Below are 27,993 nucleotides of genomic sequence, written 5' to 3'. Positions count from 1 at the left end.
TTTTTCCGTTCATGAGTAGTTGGTGAGCTATCTGATCAGGTGTAACTTCACTGTAATTTGGTTGTGGTTCTGTTGGGTCGTTGTTGAGACTTTTGACCAGTTTCCATGCCTTCCTACTGCTGTGCTTCATGTCCGTCTCTTGTAGGAGGTTGCACCACTTTTCCTTTCTCGCTTCGGAGATACCAGACATCAGTACCTCACCTGCCTGGATCGTTTCCTCTGAGAAGGGGTCCTTATTGTACAGTTCTTCATACTTTTTCAGAGCTTCCTTGCTGCTACCATTTAGTCCAGCGATATACTGGGTGCGGCACCCTCTAGGTATGCGCCGTCGAGAGATTTTCTTGACAAGGTCTATAAAAGTTTCACATGATTGTATCTCTGGTTTAATTTCCAAGATCTCCTTATCAAGGTCCTCTGTAAAAAGTTCCCAATGAGCTTTTTTGAAATTGAAGCGTCTCTTAAAGGGCATTGCATCTGATTTGATTACTGCAGTAATGCAGCAAGTTATTGCTCTGTGTTGCGATCTTGGAATTGGGTCCTCGATTTGCTTTACAGTTTGCAGGGATATCTTTTCGGAGACAAAGATGTTATCTGGATTATATCCTCGTTTCCATCTTCCGCTGTTAAATGATGCAGGCAACTTTGGGTCATGTATCAATTTCAGTTTAGCCTGGTCTGCCCAGGTCTCCAGCATTTCGCCATCGTCATTTGTCTCTTTATAACCCCATGCGAGACCGTGACAGTTAAAATCTCCTAGTACAACTTTAATGTTTTTTGAATGGAAATTTCCAGGCTCCGTAAATTTGAACCTCGCACTGGGTGGTTTGTACACGGATGTTACAGTACATGAATGTAGCTCAATAGTTAAAATTTCTATATTTTCTTCGCAGGTCAGAGCACAGGAGCATACGTCTAAGTTCGGTTTCACAAATATAGCACTTCCGTACCTTTCGTGTGGTCTCTCGAGAACTAATTTCATGCCCTGTATTTTTGGTCTATGGCTAGTTGGTGCTCTGTGTGTTTCTTGTAACACTAAAATATCACAGTTGTTTCGTTTGCACATGTCAGATAATAAAATTTCTTTATTTACAGATAAGTCTTCAATATTGCAGGAAGTTGTCACTAGTGATGATCTTGATAAAGGCCTTTTTTGAGTCTCTTCGGAGAGTTGTTTTGTCATCTTTGGTTTTGGTGCTCCGGTGTTTGCAGGATTGGCCGACTAGGTCGTTTCCAGGGGACGCCCGATTGCTTGTTGTTCGAGTGGTGAACGCAATCTTCGTGGAGGCTCCTGCTGTGGTTGCAGCACCGTTCACATGGATCTTCTTCAACAGAAATGCGGGCTCATTTCAGTCAAATTACCCATTTCCTATCTGGCGAAAACGAATGAGCTATAAACCTTCACTAAATTTGCGTGAATGCCCCAAACTAATACATCCCTCTTTCCAACCTAAAATTCCTCATTTCCCAGTATTCTTAGCCAGTGCAGTCTCCTTAAATTTCCTTTCTCCAGAACTCGCTTTATCAGGATACACCTATTTTATACACCTATAAATTCTTCTTTCATCTGCCACTATCATTAATGTTATTGTTATTATTACTATCACTATTAGTGGCAGCAGTTGCAGTTGTACAAATACCGCCAGTATTAACTTCATTAGTACATAGTAAGTATATTTTTTTCATACCGTCACTTCAGTCTTAATCGTGTTAATACTAGTTATCACAACTAAAATTGTTATATCTGAGGTAACTATGGTATGAAAAAGGTACTGCATGTGTTAAACCCTGTTCCGTTGTAAGAGAGAGGCTGATGGCCCTAATCAGACCATATTAAATAAACAAATAAATAAAGAAATATCTACTGGTTATACATTCACATAACGCAACATTCTTAGACAGAACGGAATAAGGACTCAGGCATTAAAAATCAACGCTCACTGCATTACTGTTTAAGAAAAACTACTTAAACTTCTTATTCCACGGATCAAGCTGAATCAACACTTAAGGTATGGAACAATGTAGCGAAACCAAGCTCGCTGATATCAACATTGTGTCTATGCAAACAAAAAAAAAAAAAAATTCCTGATCTCAGACGATTAGATCGCAGAGTAAACGCTGTCGTTGGCTGCCGACAAGGCAATGTTGCTGCTGCTTCCATTAGGTTATTTGAAAAGACTTAAAAGTAAAACCAGTAGTGAAACAATGTTCTGCGACAGATAATTTATGGAAAATGGCGGAGATCCCCTGGGCCTCCCACGATGTCTCCCACCCGCCTCCACCCGTTGGAAGTGAAGGGAAATTTTGGCAGATGAAGGTCGATTGGGCTACCTCCACTAGGCTAAATTGCCCCTCCTCCCCCTCACTCTCCTCCTCAACACTACCATGATGACATCCATGGAAATGGCGGGGAAAGCTAAATTTAGCTATTTAATTCGTGGAAATGGCAGAAAACGATAATTCTGAGCTGGAAAGGAAGGCAGAGTATTATTTCTTTATTTATAACTCAACTGGACTATCTCCACTGACCTAACTTGGAGACATGTGTGTTCACCTTGACGTACCGGGACTGATTGAGCTAGCTCGCACTGCATCCACCAGAGGGTGCTGTTGGATTCCTCCTCCTCTACTCCCCCCACCACTTCCCCTACTTCATCCCTCCCCTCCCCCACCTGGAAACTGGCGAGAAAAAGGCTCACTTTGTTCTTGAGAAGAAGAATCTCGTGGCACGAAATTCAAGTTGATGCCAATAATACATTGATGCATATTCTCTATTTAGTCAGATTATATGAGACACGGCTCCTGCCCGGTGAGATATAACTGACTTGCAATACCTCCATTCTTATGGCACCATGTCACGTCCTATTGGCTCACTGGTGCAGTTAGGTCAAACTCCTTACTACATTAGTCCCGCAACCCTTCAGTTCCCCAGAAATACTGAGGAACTTTTGACTGATCGCTTGCGTATTTGGAAGTAAATATCTCATCAAAATTTGTTGACTGTATGGAATATTGCAATTTGTGGGAAAAACACTCGTCATATGTCCGAGATCTTGTGTGCACCGACGCGTGATTACACAAGCACCCTCTTCCACCACCACCCATATCCAGTGAAAAAGACCTTCTGACCCCGTCTTCGCACCAACCGCAAGGGCCGCCTCCCTTATTCCGGCACGTGTGGTTTGGGAGAGAGACCCGCACACTGGGCTGGCTTGTGGCGCGCAGATCGGAAGTCACGTTAAACTCCAGACAAAACATCAGGTGACGACAAGACTTCGCACGGTTGTGCCGACAGGTAAGTGGTCGTAGGAAGCACTAACTTTCCATTGCCGTAAACATGAGACGTAAGGTCTGCTCTGCTTGTGGTGCTATAAACTGGCGATGAGACTAACGTATCACAAAAAAGTCGCTAATAAGATCTAAACATTTCACAAAGATTGCGAAAAGACCTCAGCTAACAGGTGTAACACAAATAGACTCTATAAAACACGCACAAGCTAACAGCCCCGAGCAGGTGCACATGAAATAACTCCCTTACTGCACTTTGCTGGGACCGTCACGTGGACATGGCTACTCCCCACGGTGTCTGGAAATCTTGTGTCCAGGGTCACAGACAACTAGCGAATAATCCCAACGCCCAGCACCCCAGAGGGAACTACAGCCTGGTGATCAGATAACATGGAGTGACCTAGTCCATCTCCACGTGTATAGACAGACAAAAGAAAATCAAGTAATTAAATTTTAAAACCACTCGACATATATCAGGGGTCTTGTATGCACAGATATTTGAGAACAGGAGCCGTCCCTTCCACGCATTTCCCATAACCAACACCATTACGAAGGCAGAAAAACACATACTGAGCAGTAGTTCGCCGTTCACCTACCTAGAGGGCGCCTCGAGCGTCACCACCAGGACAGTCCAGCGACCGCGGAGCAGAAGTCGGCGTCCTTCAATATTTGATGCGTGCAAAACTACCTCCGATCTCTCTCAAGTAGGTACTTCCTGTTTGTGTGTGAACCAAGGCACCCAAACACACAGACGGGGATTCCATTCCTCCTCAGAAGACTGTTCCTATTGGCTAAAGCTGGGGGGCAAAGGAAGAGCTCGCGCAATTTCTATATAAAAATGGCAGGAAATATTCCATTTGCACTACTGCATCAAATTAATTGTTTAACAATTTACAGGAGCCAAATAGATCCCTTAAAACACTCACCGCCACTTTACGATGATCCTTCTTTGCTTTAGAATCACGTGCAAACATTTAGCAAATAAAGTACGAGTAATTAAATTTCCGCCACAAATAGATCTTTGCGCTAAATACACTCCTGGAAATTGAAATAAGAACACCGTGAATTCATTGTCCCAGGAAGGGGAAACTTTATAGACACATTCCTGGGGTCAGATACATCACATGATCACACTGACAGAACCACAGGCACATAGACACAGGCAACAGAGCATGCACAATGTCGGCACTAGTACAGTGTATATCCACCTTTCGCAGCAATGCAGGCTGCTATTCTCCCATGGAGACGATCGTAGAGACGCTGGATGTAGTCCTGTGGAACGGCTTGCCATGCCATTTCAACCTGGCGCCTCAGTTGGACCAGCGTTCGTGCTGGACGTGCAGACCGCGTGAGACGACGCTTCATCCAGTCCCAAACATGCTCAATGGGGGACAGATCCGGAGATCTTGCTGGCCAGGGTAGTTGACTTACATCTTCTAGAGCACGTTCGGTGGCACGGGATACATGCGGACGTGCATTGTCCTGTTGGAACAGCAAGTTCCCTTGCCGGTCTAGGAATGGTAGAACGATGGGTTCGATAACGGTTTGGATGTACCGTGCACTATTCAGTGTCCCCTCGACGATCACCAGTGGTGTACGGCCAGTGTAGGAGATCGCTCCCCACACCATGATGCCGGGTGTTGGCCCTGTGTGCCTCGGTCGTATGCAGTCCTGATTGTGGCGCTCACCTGCACGGCGCCAAACACGCATACGACCATCATTGGCACCAAGGCAGAAGCGACTCTCATCGCTGAAGACGACACGTCTCCATTCGTCCCTCCATTCACGCCTGTCGCGACACCACTGGAGGCGGGCTGCACGATGTTGGGGAGTGAGCGGAAGACGGCCTAACGGTGTGCGGGACCGTAGCCCAGCTTCATGGAGACGGTTGCGAATGGTCCTCGCCGATACCCCAGGAGCAACAGTGTCCCTAATTTGCTGGGAACTGGCGGTGCGGTCCCCTACGGCACTGCGTAGGATCCTACGGTCTTGGCGTGCATCCGTGCGTCGCTGCGGTCCGGTCCCAGGTCGACGGGCACGTGCACCTTCCGCCGACCACTGGCGACAACATCGATGTACTGTGGAGACCTCACGCCCCACGTGTTGAGCAATTCGGCGGTACGTCCACCCGGCCTCCCGCATGCCCACTATACGCCCTCGCTCAAAGTCCGTCAGCTGCACATACGGTTCACGTCCACGCTGTCGCGGCATGTTACCAGTGTTAAAGACTGCGATGGAGCTCCGTATGCCACGGCAAACTGGCTGACACTGACGGCGGCGGTGCACAAATGCTGCGCAGCTAGCGCCATTCGACGGCCAACACCGCGGTTCCTGGTGTGTCCGCTGTGCCGTGCGTGTGATCATTGCTTGTACAGCCCTCTCGCAGTGTCCGGAGCAAGTATGGTGGGTCTGACACACCGGTGTCAATGTGTTTTTTTTTCCATTTCCAGGAGTGTAGATCTTTGCGCTAAATATATCTGAGGTCTTGTATAGATTTAGGTTTGAGAACACAAGCATCCTCTTCCAACAAAAATGTTTCCAATAACCATATCTGACGAAAAAATCCTTCCACACTCATTACCAGGAATTGCGCGCCGTTCGCCGACTGCCGGAGAGCCACGGTCGCGACGGCCGCTCTGGCAGTTGGCGGCCATAGCAGACACTCAGGGACAGGAGAGACTGTCACAGTGGCCGTGCAGACGCCAACCCATCAATTTACATGAGGGGGAATGATCGGTCAGCGCAAACACTCGCCATTCCTATCTTCTCACGCAACACACACGTCCACTTCTGTCCCCGCTCTGCCAGCATACTCAGCACCGCCGCCGGGACTTCTCTTTGTACCTGCCGCTCGCTACACGCTTCAGTTGCGGCTTCCGGTCGCCAGCCTCTCGTGACAGCTGCTGGCCGCAGACACTGCGGGGCAAGCAAGAGCAGCATGGGCATATAGTTCTAACTGCAGTTTCACACCTAACATAGGCAACCCAGTTTAAAAAATCCACTTTATCCAATCCGAAACGGGTATATTCTTGTCCATACACACCGAATTTCTCATGAGGATATTTTCAGAGGAAGAGAAAATCAGATCACGACGCGTTTTCACATCGCTAAGGTATCGTAACTTGCCGTGAAAATCCAGTACAACATTATGATATAAGCTACTTTTCCTTTAAGTATTTTCTCATCTGATAAAAAAAATCTGTTCTTATCAACTTAGTATCTGTTACGTTCTGCATCACAAACTAGAATATTAAACTCATTTTTGGCTTATGACGGAGTGCTAAGAACGCACTGTACTATCGAGTTAATACTATGTATCTTTTTGTTAAATCGGTAATGTAGCTGATTTTATTACTATGACCATCTCTCCATCTGTAGGTGGGAGATTGAAATTGCTTCGAAAAATCTCGCAGCGACGAAAAAACACCTGATTACCGATCCAACTCGCGAATCATATCAATGATACTCTCGCCCTCGCTTCCATCCGCCTGGCGGCACATCATTGATATCACACTAATTGACTAATTATTTAAATTGAACATGAGAGCCCCTTTGCATGGTAAGTAATTCGTTCTTGCAGTTGGATTACACTGACCAGATAGCTCGAATCGGAATACCTGCTGGGAAGGCGGTGTTCTTTTCGAGGAAAAGCATTGAGAACCGACATTTGAAGCTGACTGCAGAAGGATTTGGCCACCGCTAACATAAATTTCACTTAAGGACCACGAACATAAGATTCGAGAAGTTATAAGTCATATTGAGGCATGTCCAAGTTATACTAAGGCATGTCCTTTCACTCGCCCTATTAGAGAGTGGAATAAGAAAGGAATTGACAAGTAGTAGTGAAGTGTACCCTCCGCCTTGCACCGTGCGACGGCTTGCCAAGTCTGCATATAGATGTAGATGTAAATTTACTCTACCTACTACGATGCCAGCCCATCTAATTATAGACATAAAAAACACACGGAAGAATGTTGTCTCTTATTTATCGAGAAAGGGAAGACGGAACTTCTGCTGATGATTGTCTCTTGGTAAAAATCTTCTTATTAGCTCCTAATTTTCTCACTGCAGTCCCTTCGTGTGAGAGGTTGTAATATGTAAGTGCACAGTACTTTGAGGAAACGGCATAGAGCTCACCTCCGACTCCTCTTTCGTCACAGTATCGGTTATCTGCCGTTTCTCATGACTCCTCCAGTCTTCGAAATATAGCATTTGAATGTATCTAAAGAGATGTACCCCGTCAAATCACAGATCCTGCTGATTCTATCGAAAGCCCGTCACGATACGACAGCACTGTCCCATTAGTTAGAAGATTGTCTAGTCTTCCTCCACCAATCACTAACTACGCAGGGAGATATGACAACGAGGAAATTAACACACTGGCGTACAGGAGGAAATTCACAGCTATGCAGAGTATGCGTGGACTGCACAGAGAAATTCAGAAGCATAACACATACAATTCATTGATGTCGAATGACAATAAATATTCCCCCTACACAAGTCCAAATGTCCCCTATCGTATTCGTATGATGTCTAAGCTAGAACTTCGACAGTGTAATGATGTCAGAGTCTTCGTTGACACCTCAATGTCTCTTCTCTCTCTCTCTCTCTCTCTCTCTCTCCTGGTTATATTTGTAATATCCACCGGTGTAGTATTATAAATTATAAAAACTTCGATGAAGTCATTTGTAGAGAATTCAATAAGATTTTACCGCTTTTCTCTCTTGCGATACATCTAAAACAAATGCCGTCGCGCTTTGAGGTCCAACATATCTAGTGATTACGTTAAACGTACATATATTGATCCACTGCATCAGGCGACCAGTGATCGAAGTCATTTCCGCAGACTTGTGTAAAGTTTTGTCCCCTATACTCGAGGAAGACAATATTCCACAGACTCTCAGTCACAATAGAGGATTCTTTTGTTGTTGTTACACAAGCAGTTTGATACACTGTTTTTTTTCTGTAACACATCGAAGCAGTGTATGACTACAGCTGTTGTTTCCGTACCATGAGCCTGAGGTCTATGTCGGGTGCTAAACCGACATTAACACGTTTCGATCTATTAGCTCTCACAGAAAGCTGGACATCGCATAGTGTAAATTAAGCTGCTCCCACGACACACAGGACGGCTGAAATAAAAGACAGAGGCGGTGTTTCTTATTGACAAAATTGTGGACGATATAGCAACATATGGAAACTGGAAGAGTTTGCGATATTGTCCAGCGTTTCCGAACAGCTGTCCGAAGGTGATGACGCCTGCATTTCTTCTCATCTTCCACAGTAATGGAGTAGCAGATGTATCGGTGTTCTGTTATCGATGCATTGATTCCTCAAGTTGGTGCTGCATACTGCACCAAGGTATATGATCGCTGTCTCGGTGTCATAGGTGATCAACCTGATCTCCAAATCTTCGGATACTGCGACTTTCATTTTAATGGCATGCAGTTCGTAACCGTTGTGGAACAAGGGGATATTTTGCAGGGCATAAACCCGTACAGTACGGGTAGTATGCACCATCGGTTCTGAGTCCCACTGGTGGAGGAATTGAATGATTTTCATAAACCCAGGCAAGCACGTAAGTACTGTCATCCCTCCATGTTTCTGTCGTATTTTCATCTATTTTACGTACTTTCCATAACTTTCCGCAACTTTATCAGGTTTTTCGTAATTTCAATGCATTTTACCCAATTACTCGAGTCCGAAGCAACCACTCTCGACAACTCGTCACGTCAACAAAATGCAACATCGCGTCGATCTCGTGATGCTATCAGCCAAGACGACAACAGGCGTGTTCAAAGGTCTGCACGCATACGTTCCTGGTTTCACGAACACTCAGGCACCCTGTCGTACCTCGACAGAGCCTCTAAAATACAGAAAATGTGAGTCTGATTTATGCTGCGTGTGAAACGCAGCAATCCAACCTACCCGCCCAATTTTATAGCTCTACGGGATCTAATGATCAAAGAGTGGTGGTTTCAGCTGCTAAAGTATACGTGAAGAGACTTGCGGAATCTCATCCTCAACAGACTGATGCCATTACGAAGCCTAGAGGCGTCTGCAGTCAGTTTAAGCTTGATGTCTTCTGAGGGTGACCAATTTTTTTTTATTTTTTTTCCCTCATGTGACAAATGGGAGTGCCACAAATTCATACCAACTACTCTTCGTGGTTGGTATCATCATGGATAGTACGGAATGCAAACACTGAAATACGTAAAGTCGATTGAACATCTAGCTACAACGTAGGAAAGCGACATCAAATGGAGCGAGCATCTAAGGACGGTGGTAGGGAAGCCGTATGGTCGATTTCGGTTCGGTGGGGAGAATTTTAGAAAAGTGTGGTTCATCTATAAAGAAGACCGAGTATAGAACACTAATACGACCTATTCTTGAGTACGGTGCCATCCTACTATCGCTGCGTCCCTATGTGTTTTATGTGGAGTTCAGCAAAAGTCTGTGGTAGCAGTGCTAGGGCTGTCGTTGTTAGGCTCAGAGTGCCGTATGCACCGATTGACCAGTAGATTCCTCTAAGATGAGACTCAGTGAATGAGTCCTAGCATGTTATGATGCAGCCATCGGCCAAGCAATATTTATGTGGCACTGATAACGACAAGGCAGTCGTACTGGTACAGCCACCAAACAAGTTTCTGAGCACTGACTGAAATAAATTTTATAGCAAGAAATAATACGCTCACCGAGGTTCTCGGCCAATAATATGGCAAACATGTCCCATACAAGCGCTGTTGGTGTTTTGTTCGAAATTCAGCTGGCCACTTTGGATGCGTGATGTCCTCGTATCGCAGATACTGGTTCAGAACACCAGGGTTGTGCGGTCGGGCAATATCGTCCAACAAATGGAAGTAGGGCCGTATTTACCACGAAACAGCCACTCATCTAATTAGATGATATCAAAACTGTAAATCGCAGCTGTCATAGCATCGTTTGGAAAGGCAAGCAACGCTAATGTTATCAGTTCCAGGAATATGACTACGAAGGCTTTCCCGGCGTAATAACTGATAATATTCCTCCCGGGTGTGCAGCCGGATAATAACGTCATCTTGACACAATATTTCAGCGGTCCATCTGGCCGCCATCTTTAGATGAGAGTGATGGTACACGATCTCGCCGGAAGTGACGTCTCAGCGCAAGCGGTGGCCCCTATATAGGTCGCAGAAGGCCCACAACGCGTGCGCGAGAAGGTGCCGTAACTGCCATCTAGCGCAAATAAACATACAGCGTCCCAGTGGCGGAAACAGGCGAAATCGAGATATCGCTATCAAAAAATTAAATATTGTTCCGACGATCGAAACACAAACCGTTGTTTTTTAATGTCTAATAACACCGGGTTCCAAGTCTTACTTAAAAGGTAACCCTTGTCTCTATTAATAAGATTATCGGATAATCGAATCTCTATGGATTCTTTTAAAATACAGCCAAATAGCGAGATGCAGGGGCAACCATTTGTGTCTCGTCATACAGCATTCTATGTCCCTCGGTGAGACAATGCTCCGCCACTGCAGATTTCTCAGGCTGAAACAACCGTGTGTGCCGCTGGTGCTCAACACATCGGTCCTGAATGGTCCGGGTTGTCTGACCAATATAAGCCTTCCCACGGTGGCAAGGGATCTTGTACACACCGGGGTTCCTCAAACCCAAGTCATCCTTAACTGAGCCAAGAAGCGCTTTAATCTTGGCTGGCAGCGGAAAATACTTTTGATATGATATCGTTTTAGAATTCTTCCTATTTTCGAGGAAATGCTCCCAGCAAAAGGTAGAAAAGCCACCGATTTGCAGCTATCTTCTGGTGGTTCAGGCGAAGGTTCAAACTGGAAACCACAACGGATGTGTTTATCTGCGTAGCCATTCTGCTTGAACACAACCTTGAGATGGTACACTTCTTGTGTCAAGCTTTCTCCGCCTGAAATGGCATCAGCTCTTTTCGCCAACTTCTGCAGGACCCCTGTACGTTGGAACGATGGGTGACAGCTATAAGCATGCAGGTAACGGTCCGTGTGCGTAGGCTTTCGATAAACACTGAGTCCCAGTGTCCCAGCATCCTTTTTGTACACCAGAACATCCAGAATCGGAAACGGCATTGCAGCATTGCAAAGTCAGCGCTAAGCAACAAGACAAGAATTGTATAACACTGGCACATATAGTTACAGGTGCTGTACAGGTTGGACGTCTTCGATAATCAGGGCAGGATAATCATCCGGGGATTCTGATGTTGCACATGGTTGACCTTTGTTTCCATTGCGAACGGTGTCAGTATCGATATGGTCGCTAAAATTGAAATCTAACTGCTATCTTTTTTTTTTTAAATTACTCACTAAAAGAATCTTAACTGATGCAGCATTTCATTCAGCAAGTCCCAGTAATTAACTCATCTAACTATAAAATATGCGTCGACAACAGTTAACTTTTGTAAACGCAACAGAAAACAGGCTCATTTGTCTTCGCTGCTGCAAGAGGAATAAATGGATTTAGGAGGGACGCGAAGATTATGGAACTCGTTTATGTAATGGAATTCGATTTATGGGGACCTTTCGTGCAATGGACTTGTTTATGCTGTTGATATAGTCTGAAATAACTCTGAACCTTACTTAAACGCAAAACCCCTTACCTCTGAACACACAAATGAGAACTTTTCTCTGAGCATTCGGTGTAAGTTGATCTACAACGCGTGCCCGCGGAGACGCTGCTGCATTTTTCACCAATGTACTGTTCGAATATTAGCCAAAATTCTGAAAAATCTTATGAAGTACTACCCTTGCTAGCCAGGTATTTTTGAGTGCTGATATAATTAATCTGTGGATGCGATCATTATGTGACCTGTTGCAGACCGAGGACTCATATAACTGTGTGGCTGCAAAAAATATTTTAAAGGAAACGAGCACATCGACTCCAGATTTATTAATATCTTGCTCTATTAGAAAACGACTGTTTTTCAGAACATGCAGACGTACATTGAATCTCCCCAGTCAATATCGAAATTCAAACTGAGTACAGAAGAGATGAATTACTTTACCATATACGAAAAATAATATCAAAGAATCGAATGCCCTACTGCATGAGAAAGTGTTTCAGCATCTAGCATGATCATGGACGACAACAGCGTGTGTGGACGTCCTGGTCCACCTCACCTGCAGACAAAGAGAGTAAGCCCTGTTTTCAAATTGGAAATCAAAGTAATTGCTTGAAACTTGCTGTACCTAACCACGACATCAGAAAACAAACTCGCCCTACGCGAGTAGAACCAGTTACATCTGTAAGGTGTTGCGTAAGGCAACAGTATTTAGCGATCTCTCCAATGGACTTTTAACAGCATGATATCGAACGGTAACCTGCGATCAAGTGACCGAGCAAAACCGAGACCAGAACAGAAGAGAAAGCACCTCACGATCGAACTTGGGACCAGGCTGAGAAACTAAATCTCGCAACAAGGCACACGATTAGCCGCCGCAGACCAAAGACAGTCCCGCAAGACATTTCGTAAGTCCTCCTGGGCAAAGTCTAGCAGTGCACTATCGATACCAGCTTAACAATACTTGTGCCTGTTTCTGTACGAAAGGATAACGTGACTGAGTCGAGGTGAAACCAGATGCGTTTAAGCTCACGAACACTACCGGTATCCATAAGGTCACTGAGCTTACGAACAGTCTCGATGTCAATATGGTCACTGACCTTCACCAGCCTCAGCGCTGCGAGCGCCACTGCCGATGCTTCTCTGTATGATGACATATCGAATCAAGCAATGTCACCAACCAATTTCCACATGCCTTATGAAAATACTTGGAGCTGATTAAGGTGGGACATACTTGGGCAGTCTGTCAACAACTTGGCCGTTCGGCGGTTATTACTGTCAGTACACATTTGTTGGCGCTTTAAGTAAAATTTAATAAAATGTGTTACGCAGTAATATTCACAACGGTTATAAGCGACATTTCATTCCTGGCTCTCCTCGCACTAACTGTGGCTAGCATCTAATTAGCCAGTGATCTTATAACACGTACCCATACGTGCTTGTTGTTCCCTCTTACTTCGCCACGGAAAGATTTTTGAGTGCCAAAGTTACTCAGTCCAAAACCAAGTCCATTACAATTAACAACTGTACGCATACTGGCACAAGATGTGCTCTCATACTGGTGTGGAATGTATGTCACCTGGCCGGCCGCGGTGGCCCTTCAGTCCGGAACAGCACGACTGCTACGGTCGCAGGTTCGAATCCTGCCTCGGACATGGATGTGTGTGATGTCGTTAGGCTAATTAGGTTTAAGTAGTTCTAAGCTCTGGGGGAATGATGACCTGAGATGTTAAGTCCCATAGTGCTCAGAGCCATGCATGTCACCACTTCCTGTGTTCTCCTGCCACGTGCTAGTTGTACAAGATAGTTATCATGTAATGGTACTTTTTTTCGTTTCGAACATCCAATAACGAACGAACACGAATCCTGATCTGTACGAATCCAGCAACTAAGACAGAGTGTGCTGGTCATACTTGTCATGCTTACGATCTAGTGTCACTAACAGGTCGCAACTATGTGTATCGAAATACGCCACGAAAGTTTTTGTAGGCGCTTCTCCTCTATACTTCCCAGAAATGCGTTCAGAGAGCTCATTAGCGTCCGCGTGTGCTGAGCGACTCAAAGGACGCGTTCAGCAGTCGAGAGCAACTGAGTGTTATGTTAATTAGCAGCTGCGTCGTGCGTAAAGCAGCGCGTTACAAGTGACGCACGTCGCGAATACGGAACACGGATGAGGAGGGTCGGGAGGGGATGGGGGAGGGGGGGGAGGGGACTGTGCCAAGGGGAGGTCGCGCCCTTTCCGCCTTTCACACAACTTCGACATCCATATTCACTGCTGCAGAGGATTAAGTGCGACAGTTGCTTAGCTTTCGGAGTACGAATGTCTCGAGTAATTAGGACAAGTTCCTCGTGCGTCCTCAGCTACCAGTGCCTGAACAACAGCGCCCAAGTCCCATGGCCAGATCTACAGCAAAATTGATTCCGTCGTGGCAGATAGTATGATCAGAATCCAGTTTTACAAATAACGGCACAGAGAGATATGCTTCTTCTTAGGTCAACCGTCACTAGGAATAAAGTATGATAAAGGGTTATAGTTTACAAGTGAAAAGAAGACCATTTAACTGTTCTGCAAATCCAGTGTTCAATAACAAGCCCGGAAACTGACAAGTTATGTCGAAGTTCACTATGTGGATTTCAGCTTTCTGCCAACGGGTACAGTCCCAGCAAAAGCTACGTAACATGTACAGATTCTTAAACTAGATTGTATTACTCAGGTTTCTGTGTATATTGCATTATGATCATAATAGCAGGTAAATAAAGAAGGTATGCAAATTTTACCTCAGCGAAAAAGGTGCACTGCTATTTTTTTTTTTAGCAAATAAACGACTTTATTTTGTTACACAGACTAACAGATACACATACACTCATTACATTTTCAAATATCTGCCTAGCCCATGTTGGCCCAAAATCAGTTTAAAAATAATTCCAAAAGTGCCGTTTCGACAGTGTTTTGCGATATTTGCTTCCTCAAGTTCCCGATCGGGAACCCTCCTGCCCCATTCCCAGCTCTCAGGGCTGAAAGTAATCTGGCTTTATAAGTTGTTAGACCTCTATGGCCCTAAAAGAGTGAAAAAAAAACAGATAACAACACTAGGTAAGTGAAAACGATGTACAGGGAGTCCATAAAATCCTGCTGTCATTTCAGAAATTCGTAACTTTGGAACGATTAGAGATAGAGCATCGTGGTTTGTTGTAAAATGCTTAGCAGCTTTGTTTTGGTAACAAATTTCTAAACCAATGATGCTATAAATATATATTTGTTTATAAACGATCGGTTTCGATAGACTTTGCGGTAATCCTCAGGTCATCAGAATTTTACATTATAAAATATGCTCATTTTGAGTTGGACCTCACGCCAAGCTATTGCGTATGTAAAATAAAGCACATGAAATAAAGGTTTGTTATGAATCAAACATTTGAAATAAAGAAGAACCTTGTGTACTTGGTCATGTCCACATACGTAGTGCTCACAAGTGGTTATTACATCACAAAAAATACAAATGCAATAAAATACACAACAGTAGTTTTTCTGGTATGACTGAGTTTCAATCTGTGCTCTACTCATCGTTGGTAAAACATCAAGGCGATATTCGAGTTCCGCCCAATTGTGGATCAGCACTGCGGTATCAACAGTTCTGATTGATTCATTGATTTGTACAAGAATGGTAACAATGTCATTGAGTGGTACTGTATACACGGCATCTTCGACGCATCTCCACAAAAAGAACTCTTTTGGTTTGACATCGGTAGAACACCGGGGCCATCCGATGTATCCATAATAGTCCTTTCACTTCTCAGGAAGTTCATGAAATGTATTCGCTGTTGTGAATACGAGCAACCATCAGCTATGTAAGGAAATAATGAGAATGAAAACTCATGCCGGAGCAGGACTCGAACCCGGATTTCCCGCTTTACGCAAACGGTCGCCTTAACAGCTTTTTTTTACACCTAACCATTTTTATTTTGTATTCTTTTTTTTATTTGGATGGTAGAGTAGCCAGCGTCAGGCCGATGGACCGGTGGGCAGGGGTCGAAACCCGAGGCCTGGCCGCGATGCCTCCCTCTTTCCGCCTCTGAACCTCTTCAGTTGGATTATTATCACTATTATTATTTTGTGCACAGCTGGAAGACAATTAAACATAATTCTTTATTCTTGCAGTGTGCTGTTCTAGCGATAAAGAGACTAACTAAACAACAACAAGAACAAGAACAAAATTAAATCGTAAATAGAAAGTAAGGGCCGCCTTCCAGCGGAAATAACATTTGACACTACATCCACTGCTGCCATCGGTCAACATGTCCATGGATCCTTCTAATCCTCCTTTAGGACCGGGAACGTCTTCACGACGAAACGGTTCATATGGTTCTATCACTTTTTCCGATCCGTATCCTAGAATTAGCGTGCACATAAGGTTAACTTCTCATACCCAACATAACACAACTGTCGGGAGAATCCAAGAAGACACTGCCCAGATAATTAGCAGCGTACTGGCGGTAGAGCAGGTGGCGTCGTAGACGGCTGGATCGTTCCAATAGGAAGACCAAAAATCTAGGAAATGTTGGTAATCATCGTGGCAAAGGTACGATATGGCTATCCCTTGATCCATATCACTGCATTCATCTTAATATGTGGATAAAACGTCATATCTGGGAGAAGTAGGAATTCGGAGTGACTGCTGCAGGGGTCGTTTGCTGAATGAGGCCAAACATCAGTCTCGTCTACCTCCAATCTCTACAGCAGACCCATATTCCAGATGGTATACATCGTCCATCAGGTAGATGGCACTGGGGGCGTAACAGACAATCGGCCATACATACAGGGTGTATCATAGTTAATGGCGTAAACGCATACAGTTGAAAGTACACGATACTAGAAGCAAAAAAGCCTCAGTAAACATAGGGTCGAAAATGCATACCTTAAGAGCTACGAGCAATTTTTCATCTTCGATACTGTGAAGCAAATCTCTTCTACTGAAAGCTCTTTACTTTCCACATTTTGGGAAGTAGTAGTACGGACCAAAACAAGAAAAAAATGTCCAGTAAACATGTGCTCTAAAATGCATACCTTAAGAGCTATGAGCACGTGCTCATCCTCACTACTTGGAAACACAACTCTTATAATGAACAATTGAACTTTAAACTGTATGCGTTTACGCCGTTAATTATGATACACCCTGTATGGAATGGAGGTAACGGCCTTGCCGCAGTGGATACATCGGATCCCGTGAGATCACCGAAGTTAAGCGCTGCCGGGCGTGGCTGCCACTTGGATGGGTAACCATCCAGACCACCATGGGCTGTTGCCATTTTTCGGGGTGCACTCAGCCTCGTGATGCCAATTGAGGAGCTACTCGACCGAATAGTAGCGGCTCCGGTCGAAGAAAACCATAATAACGACCGGGAGAGCGGTGTGCTGACCACACGCCCTTCCTATCCGCATCCTCATCTGAGGACGAGACGGCGGTCGGATGGTCCCGATGGGCCACTTGTGGCCTGAAGACGGAGTGTTGTATGGAATGTCGTCTCTGGTGATACATATATTTGTGGCTGACCATCAAATATCAGGCCGGTCTGGCGTCGGAATCGAGAAGAGCGACTTGTAGTGAACGCCAGACCACTGGTCAAGTAACCAAGAGTAGATGGCTTCCAATCAGATTCCGGGGATCGCTTTGCATCATATCGTAACAAACATCACGCGTCCTCGGCAACTGTTCAGTCGGAAGGTCAGTCTTGACGTAACTGAAGTCCACAAAAAACTCCTTTATGTGAGATACTGTCGGCGAAGTACGTGCCACTGTAAAGGTTGGTTCACGAGAGGCTGGGGCCAGTTCTTCAATCAGAGTTCCTGTGAAGCTGTGATGGCACTGGTTCCACCTCTTCATCGTCGGGCGATGTATAAAACAGATGCTTTAAGCAGCAAGTTTACCATTCCAAGACGCCCTTTGTGGTATGGAATGTGAGCGTATCATATCGCACTTCGATGTTCATTCCTACACTGGCGAAGTAGCTGAATACCACTTGTAAAGTGCGCGCTATTGTCTTCGCCATCGGGTGGACCATTGTCATATTGGATATCCTAACCATCTGAAATATCTTGACATAAGCTACCCGTTGGACCATGTTCAAAGACTGCAGCAATTTTCTATGGACATTCGTAATATGCTTTATAGGAGGCGAGTATAAGGTAAAATGCCTGTCGACTGCCAAATGTAAAGATAACCTCCAAATATTTAATTGTATTCTGGAGTGGATATGGGGCCAAGCTTTCTTCTTGGAAGCTGCTGCCGACGACCATCGCTCCAGACTTCTTCAACTTCAAGCGGCTTTTGACTATGGTACCGTATTGGGCAGTCCAGTCCAGTGACCTTTGGACTTCGTCTGGCGTACACACTGAAAACGCCAGATCGTGCATGCCAGGCAAAGGTATGGTCTCTTAATGTAAGTCCCCTCAATCGGCATCGTAGTCCATGTAACAGTCACTCCATGGCAGTGGTATACATAACTACCGATACGGGGCTACCTTGTCTCACAGAGCAGGCGATAGTGATCTTGCCCACTATACGCCCATGAATCGTAACTTGTGAAGTCGTGCTACGCAGAAGACACTTGACAATGTGGTGTGTGAAGGACTGGGATAAGGCCAGCTACTGCAGTACCTTCTGACGATAATCGTGGTATACACTGTCAAAAGCGTGGTGAAGTCCACTGACACTAAGGCTCCGCACATGCGACATGCCTCCGTCAGTGTGATAAAATAGTAGTAATCACTGAGCGCCGTCTGTATTTTGCTGTTACCGCCGAAACACGTCTTGTCTGTAGACACGACTTGGTGCAGGCCACTCCGAATGCGAGCACCCTGGATTCTCGAGATTATCTTGAAGTCGCTGTCGAGCAGCGTAAGAGGCCAGTAATGGTCAACTCCCCTTCCAGCAGGTGGCTTGCGGACCGATATAAGGACGCCGTCGAAATATTCGTGTGACATCATCACTGCAGGGTTCAAATGGTTCAAATGGCTCTGAGCACTATGGGACTCAACATCTATGGTCATAAGTCCCCTAGAACTTAGAACTACTTAAATCTAACTAACCTAAGGACAGCACACAACACCCAGCCATCACGAGGCAGAGAAAATCCCTGACCCCGCCGGGAATCGAACCCGGGAACCCGGGCGTGGGAAGCGAGAACGCTACCGCACGACCACGAGATGCGGGCACTGCAGGGTTCATTAGATCTTAGTACGTCATAAGCCCACTGGGGCATCACAACATCACGGAACGTATGATAATACTGGACGCCCCATTGCTGAGGGCGTCGGCGACGTCCTCTACCGTTATGGGGTCCGTGAGGATCACCACTGCGTTTCCATCGAGAGTCTGAAGCAGCAAGCGGGGGACTTCATCCGTCATCATAGCATCCTGGTCTTCTGCGGCGTACAACCACCGGTAATGATCCAAGAAGGCGTTAGCGATATCCTTTTGGGCCACTGGGCGCTGGCTTGTCCAGCACAGATATGAATGCTCTTCGACATCTACGACGTTGATGGATAATGTGATGCATGGCCAACGGGTCATCCCCAATCCGGTCTTGTCTACGTATGTGCAGAAGCGTGCCCTCAAGATATCATCGTGTAAGCCTTGTGATCCTTGGTTGTAGTCGCCACACCTCATCCTGACGTCCTGTGATGGTGGTAGGGCGGATATCTAATGTGGTAGCATAAAATGATATTCCATGGCGTGCCGTTCCCAACACATAGCCTCTCGATAGCAGTTCATCATCATACGCCATAGTGCAGGTTTTGTGAAATCTAGCCGCCACTGGACTGTGGAAGACACGTCGGTTGCCGTCTCTCACAGTTCTGCCAGCTCTCCACTATCCTGCTGACACTCTGGACCCTCAACGAGCGCTACATTCATCTTCCATGTGCTCCTGCTTGGCCACACCCTCTTTCATGGGAAGGAGATAGTGTAGAGGTGGGTGTCATGATCCATAAAAGCCGCTAGCCATATTTACAGCATCAAGCGGGGCTATCGTAAGTCCCTGGGAGACATAGATCTGGTCTAGACATCTCGCCGAATGCCTCGTACTGTATGTGTATCCCTGTCTGTTTCCATGGATGCTCCACCAGGTATCGACGAGGCGAAGGTCTTGCACCATTGGAGTTCCCTGCACGTGCTAAAGGGTGGTATTTGATCCTGTGGTGACAGGACACAATTGAATTCACCCCTAGGGCAATAAGGTCGTAGCGTCATTCGAATAAGGACGCGACATCCTCCACATAAAATCTCGAATGGCGTCTCCTCTTGTCCATACCAGAGAGGGCATTCACATTCACGATCCTGACGCCCTGAAATGTCATGTGAAGTCCACGTGCTGACGGAAGGTAGGTCACACACTGATCACGATGTTTTCCTTCACAAGAATCGCCGTACCACTACCATTATCCCTGCATGATGCCTTATAAACGCCTTATCCGTAAAGAGGTGGGACTGGTCAAGGCGCAATTCATGGGTGTGTGCGACATTGGGATCTGCCACCCACAACAAGTCATGAAATATCTACAGATTGACACTCGGTATTATAGTTGGTGGTTCCAATCCGGTAGGCTTGGCATGAGGAGGTTGTCGGTCGCAGGTTCGAATCCTGCCTCGGGCATGGATGTGTGAGATCTCCTTAGGTTAGTTAGGTTTCAGTAGTTCTAAGTTCTAGGGGACTAATGACCTTAGATGTTAAGTCCCATAGTGCTCAGAGCCATTTGAACCATTTTTGAGGAGGTTGTATTGTTGGTGCCTGTTGGGAGAGGTGGAGGTGGGAGACCCGAAGAAGGCTCCACCATCAACAACGAGTCCCGTCCTATGTCGACTGATATTTATCTGTCGCGATGAGAGGAAACTGCTACCGCTTTAGCTACCGCAGCAGACAGCACGTTCTCAACATAATCGGCCCGCCCAGCCAGTCTTGTTCTGCGATCATTCTTCGGAATTAATGGGGCGGCTTAAGGTAGAAGTACGTCCGTGTTGTGGTCAGATACTGAATCCATCTACTGCCCGAAATCGAGAAGCATGACACTGTAAGAGGTCTGCTTCGGATTCGCTGATGATAGAATCCCGTCAGGGGAACCGACGATCAAATCTTCCTGCTGGGGATGGTCGACACCGTCGAGAGTTTCGACATCGTCCTACAGGTATCGGATGCAGACAGTGTAGGTTTTTCCCATTGCTCTGGAGCTCGTTGTTTAAGGACATGAGTGTCAGGATGCGACAACGCCTGGGGGTCTTTGTCATCATGGACAAAGCGTTGGCTCCCATCACCAAATGTGCGGTTGCCAACCTCTCCTGCAAGGCTCCCCCTTTCGCATTGCAAAGCGTTGACAGGGGCTCCTCTAGCAGTGCCGCCGCCTTGGAGGCGGCTCATTGTCGACTGAACGTGATGATGGAACATGTTGTAGGCCCCCCCCCCCCACATACAATGGGAGCAATGTTACATCGGGCGACACCTTCTCCTCTCCCGTCGGCAATTGCCTGACGCGACGTTGCATGCAGCTTGATCTGATATATCCCTATTGCCTGCATCCCGAATGGGTCTTTGGCTGGCCGACGTAAATTACGATGGCACGGCTTCCGCCTGTGTTCAGATAGGGCGGGACATCTTTAGTAAGGTCTACGTGCTCCTGGCGCACCTCATTGAGAACTGGGTACGTTGTACCAATTTTTTCACCATGTGGCTTGTCACAGTGCCATAGTGTCTCAGCGCTGCGATCACTATCTCTGCTGGTACCTCAAACGGCAATTCGAACACAAGGACTACCCTCTGGCCGAAACCTGCATGTTCCACTTTCACAGGGCTATTCTGTTCTTAGAATGTATGAACTGAATATCACTCGTTTTGTTAAGAATCCTTTCATAAGTCGCGTCGTCCGACAGTTTTACGTAGACTGGGTTGCTCACGATGGAGAGGTGTACCCCCGTCAGTTCGTAATAATCCATATGAACGTCATCTCGTGAAAACTGTTCAATTTCCAGTGCTGCTGGTCGTCCGTACTCGGTCGTAAAACTGAACTTCAAGGTTGATTTTAGTTGTGAAAATGTCATGTATCGAAGGAAGTAAACTGGACGCAGACGGCTGTAAGCCACAACACAGCGCGAACGCTAAGGCGGCAGGGACGTGAACAGGACGTCCCAGACGCTGCCCTGCCGTAGGAAGACCTACTGCTCTTGCTATCCGTGCGAGACTCACGGCCAGATCCAAACTTCCCTGTGTCGTCGTACCTGCGTCACAATGTGCACCGTGTACTCGTACATACACATTGTGTAATACCTGTACAGGAGAGGGGATTTTAACTGAAGATCGCTGTCCTGTATTAGCAGATAAATACGATATCGTAGTACCTGTGTTGTTAAGAAGAACGATGCAGTATTCCTTCTGACATTCATTCCTGCGTCGTATCTCGGGAAATTTGTCATTCGGCACATCCCACACTTTCAAACTCCAAGATGATGGAGGGCTGTGGCTCTTCGATGTATGGCAGCAGGACTGTTCTAACACGTCCATGTAAACATTTCCCATTATGGTTTTTGAACCACCACGTTATGTTCGTTTTTTCCGGTGGTGCCCTCCTATACTGGCGTCGGTGATTCTGCTGTAACGTTTGGATTCAGTATTGCACTTTCTCCCAGTCTGTCGCCATTTTGGTGCACTCCAAGCTATATCTGCAACAAAAGACAAGTGAAAAAACTTTGAGAGCTGCTAAACGCTTTACAACAAACCACTATTGACTTTCTACAATAGTTTACAAGCTATGATTTTTTGAAAAGATCCCGGAACTTCATGTACAATATTATGTAAAGCATGGGGCATCCCCCACTTAGTAACTTATCCACACACCCGACTTGAGTCGCCTCTAACGGTGAGTCACCTGGCCGTAACAATGTGCCGTATGTCAAAGGCTTTTATGTTATCGAATTTCAGGCGGCATCCAACCTTATGTTGGGCAGTGGTGATAATGTTTTCGTCCATCATTCTAGACGATCTCACGTTCAGCGGTGTATCTTAAGTATCGTCTCATACAGTCACATGGTGATATGAATAACTGAGTGCTCCCATCAAGAACACCGATTTCAGTCTGCTCGGAAAGCCAGTCCCAAAATTTACTGATAGACTGAAATTTGATTGCCGGAGGATGTGACATCTTAAAATTCACTATACGAAGATAATAACACTCAAAAATGTTCAGTAAAATACCCATACTAGCTGTCCTAACACGAGGAAGCAACACGGCAAGTATGGACTGACTTTTTTAAACTGCTTTATTCCACATTTGGTTTTTACACCGCACACGCATTGGCCAAATTAACAATTACAGTTTTTAATGTGGTAGACGGAGTCACTAATGGAAAGGTACTGAATCGAATTGAGGATAAGAGATCCTTATGGCCCACCTTGACCTGAAGCAGAGGTAAGTTGATAGGTCACATAACTAGGCATCAAGAGATAGTTAACATGATAATGGATGGGAACGTGCAGGAACGAGGGAAATGAAGACTTGAATAATGTAAAGAGTTTCAGATGGATTTGGTTTTCAACAATTATACACAAGGCATACGAATGGTGAAAGCTACACTGGCGGGAAAAAAATTAGTAAACCCTGTTAGAGGTCTCTAATTCACTCATGATTCATTGTTGCAGCAGGGTATATGGAGTACATGAAATGATTACAGATCAATAGAACAAGCGGTTCTGAGGTACCAGGTATAGTTCCATGGTGAAATGCCCATAAAAGTACGTTGTGTAGCCTCTTCAGGCGGCAATTTAGGCGCTGATTTTGGCATCCATCTGGCCGGGGAAGTTGCTGCACTTCTTGCAGAGCACGTTGAATTTCACGGGCAGGGTTTGGGCAAGCATTATCCTGCTGGAACAATGCATCACCGTCCTGTTGCAGGGGCTGTAAAAGAAATTGTCTTCCGATATTGTTCACTTACTTAGAGCTGGTTAACGTCCCCTCCAGAAAAATCAAAGGTGAGCGAGAATTGTAGCTTATCGAACCCCAGAACACAAGGCCTGGGTTGGGGACAATGTGTCCTGGACGAATGCACCAGGTTTATGTCGTACGCACAAATGATCATCACTTACGTGCGGTGAAAATCTGTTGTATCGGTGAGGACCACGACTCACCTATCCATTTCCCAGGTGACCCTCTGACGGCACCAGTCGAGCCGTGCACATCGATGCCGTGGCGTAGTAGAAGACAAGCTGAAGCTGTGCGTGCCCGTAGTCCCACTACTAATAACCGCTTCACAACAGTTCGTGCTGACATGTCTGGCCTCACAAGCCCTCTTATCTGTGATGTGGTAGCTGTGCGATCTGCCACTGCTGCCCTTACAATACGAAGATCCTGGCGGGCGTCCGTGCTGCATAGACGTCCAGACTCTTTTCCATTGGGGTGATTGTGATCACTGATACTAGCGTCCAGCTTATGTGGCAATTTTCTGAAAGACCACGCGCAACTCGGAAGGCCACAATCTGACCCCTTTCAAACTCATTCACTGGGCTGTAGAAAGTTGGCTCTGAGCACTAAGGGATTTAACTTCTGAGGTCATCAGTCCCCTAGAACTTAGAACTACTTAAACCTAACTAACCAAAGGACATCACACACATCCATGCCCGAGGCAGGATTCGAACCTGCGACCGTAACGGTCGCGCCGTTCCTGACTGTAGCGCCTAGAAGCGCTCGGCCACAACGGCCGGCCGCTGAAGAAAGAACGAGTGTGTCTCCGTCGTATGGTTAGCTGCTTGCTTCAGACGTCTGTCCCACCATGGGCCTTCTGACTGTGAGCATTCCCTATTAAGGGGTAGACACAGATGGCGCTCTGGTAGCTGTGCTACGGACGACGTTGAAACCATCATCAGTACATCTACTATCCTCCAGGTGAAAAATACCATCATCGGATCAAAATAAACGTCGTATTTTTTTCCGGCAGTACACATCAGGCCAGTTATTGAACAAATTTCAGCAGCAACAAAATTTTTTTTACGTATTCCTATATATTTAGGCACACTAAAGTGGCAAATATATACAGCAATCATTAAACACTAAAAACGCAAAAGAAGCTCAGATTTTAGCGTCCCGTCGACGGCGAGGTCGTTAGTGACTGGGTCGGATATTTCAGCCAGTAGATGGTTGAACAGGTAGATTTCATCTTCCTAGATTTCCAAAACGTGTTCGACGCTTTACCACATGGCCAACTGGTAGGGAACGTACTGTTACACGGTGCGTCTTCATAAATACGCGACTGCCTCGATGAACATTTGACCAATATAAACAGATTATTCTTGGGCCTGTCAGCAAGTAAAATTCTCTATGTTCCGCAAGGAAACATTAGAAGCAGAAAATTTTTTCGTTTCGTGGGTACTTCAGTTTGTTACAAAGAAGCGAATGCCACACAGATTCACGTCCCGCAATGTTACAGTTAAAAAAATTGTCAGGTAAATTGCCTCACTGCTGTGTTACTCCAATCATATCACAAATCTAGACAGAGGTGTGTCTAGAAAATGAATTTTTGCAAGGAGGATTGTGGCTCTCTCCATCAATTGAAGGAAAGGGTGAAGGACATCAAAAAGGAGGTTACAGACATATGAAATGCGATAAAGTGTCTGTCTCTATAGAAAGACTCTCATTTAAACCATATATCAAAGACTTAAATATTAAAGTTGAATCTTCCGTCACGAAAACACTCCATCAGTCGGTCGTATTTGTACTGCCTATTAAATTACAACAGGCTTCACATTTTTTCAGCACCTATCTCTAATCTTGCCCGTCTCATTAGTTGAATGGTTGATTTGGGGGAGGGGAGCAAACACGTCATCGGTCGCATTGGGTTAGGAAAAGATTGAGAAGAAAGTCGACCGTGCACTTTCAAAGGAGCCATGCCGAAATTGCCTGAAGCGGTTTAGGGAAATCACGGAAGACCCGAATCACGCTGGCCGAACTCGGGTTTGAACCGTCGTTTTCCCGAGTCCAGTGTGCTAGCCACTATGCCATCTCGCTCGGTTGCCCGTCTAAAAGGACGGAAATCTTCTGCGGATGAACATCTCGTTTAAGTGTGACAATATAAATGTTATGTATTGGTAGAAACAACAAGGCTCGAACTGTTACGAATATGAACTGAGCCTTTCATATTCGTATAATACAGTCTAAGACAAAAAATAAAATAAAAAACGACGCACCTCGAAAGAATTAGCCTATCTGAATGGAGATCGGTAGATCTGATGTTTGTGTACAGGCAAACAAATGGCTACAATTTCAAAGAAATTGGATGATTTATTCAAGAGAAAGAGCTCTACAAAGTGAGCAAGTCAATAACGCGTTGGTCTACCTCTGGCCCTTTAGCAGGCAGTTATTCGGCTTGGCATTGATTGACGGTGTTGGATGTCCTCTACAGGGATATCGTACCAAATTCGTTAGATCGTTAAAATCCCGAGCCCATAATGCTCCAAACGTTCTCAATTGGAGAGGGATCCAGTGACATTGTTGGCCAAGGTTGGGTTGGGAAAGCTCGAAGACAAGCAGTAGAAAATCTTATGGTGTTCTTTCTGGCATTAGCTTCCTGAAGTGTAAGCCCGGAGAGGCTATCCATGAAGAACAACAAAACGGGTTGTAGGATATCGTCGACGTACCGCTGTGCTGTAAGGGTTCCGTAGATGGAAAGAAATGGCACCTTACACCATCACGCCTGGCTGTCTGAGAGTATGGCGGCGACAGTCATTGTGGCATCCCACCGCTGTCATTGGCGTCTCCAGACACGTCTTCACTGGTCGTAGGGGCCTATAATCTCGTCTCGTTGACTGGAGTAGAATAGTCATCAGTGATGAATCCCGCTTGAAACTCAGAGTGTATATAAGGCGCAGTCAAATGAAAACGAGACAGATGGAAAAATGTAAGTAAACTGTTTATTATTTAAAAGCAATCGCCCTAACAGTTAATACATTTGTCTCACTGTGAGACAAGATGGTCGATGCCTTCATGAAAAAATGTTTCGGTCGTCTACGGAACCATGACTGTTCCCAGGCGTGCACCTCTTCGTCCGACAAATCGATGAACATGGATGTCTTCCTTCAAGGCTCCAGAAATATGGAAATCGCTTGGGGAGATATCGGGACTGTGTGGAGAATGTGCAAGAGCTTTCTAGCGGAAGTCCTGCATTGCATTTGAAACAACACTGGCATTATGTGATTTGAAACAATAAACAGTTTCGTTATTTTTTTCCCCAGCTATTTCGTTTTCATTTCACTTCCTGTTACAGAAATGCTTTTTAGAGCCATACTACGTAGAATCCTTTATATGTTCGCTGCAGTTTCATACAGTATTTTCTAGGTGATCGATCAAAATAGCTGTAGTTAAATTCATAGAGATTGCTCAAATCCAATAGGATGTACACGTGACTATTCAGGGTAACTTTTCATACATTTTTTCTGTTGATAATTAGCTTCTGTTAAATTATGCGGTAACGATAAAGTCTGCAATTGCTTCCTCTGAATGCAAGGGAATACTCATTCTGCTCTCATGTTAGATGCGAGTCGTAAGTGCTTCTTGGTTCTTTTATTTAAGTACAGCGTGGCAATAGTTAAACATTCAGATGCATGTTTTCTAATAAATTACATAACTTTGCTGTAAAACAGTTGTAACAAAAACGAATTATTCAGACTAAAAGTGAGGAGACTTAAGCAAACGTCTTCATGTGAATAATATTTTTTTGGTAATTGTATCGCCTTGTGTCACTCTCTTTTACTCTTCTCTTACACAGTGTGGGAAGTTCTGTAATATACAGATAAATTGTCTTTCTTGAAATATAACTTAATATAGTCTCACGATGACATCATCTTGCTGGCAACGCTCGCGTCAAACTGTACATGAGTTGATCCCCATTATGTGGGAGACATAAATAGAGAATGGGAACTTTCCCATTGGGAGACTCAACCGTTAACAAAATTTCACGCATGAGTGCGCAGTCCTTTTGTGAGAACTTACTTACCAGCACGCTTCGTTCTCTGGTTATATCTGCCCTTTCGATGAAATGTTTTTGTCTATTATCATTCGCGATTCAGGGAGCGTGTTTCATATGCGAGATGTT

This window comes from Schistocerca cancellata, chromosome 1, assembly GCF_023864275.1.
Source record: "Schistocerca cancellata isolate TAMUIC-IGC-003103 chromosome 1, iqSchCanc2.1, whole genome shotgun sequence".
NCBI lineage: Eukaryota > Metazoa > Arthropoda > Insecta > Orthoptera > Acrididae > Schistocerca > Schistocerca cancellata.
This window is presented reverse-complemented; position numbering follows the sequence as displayed.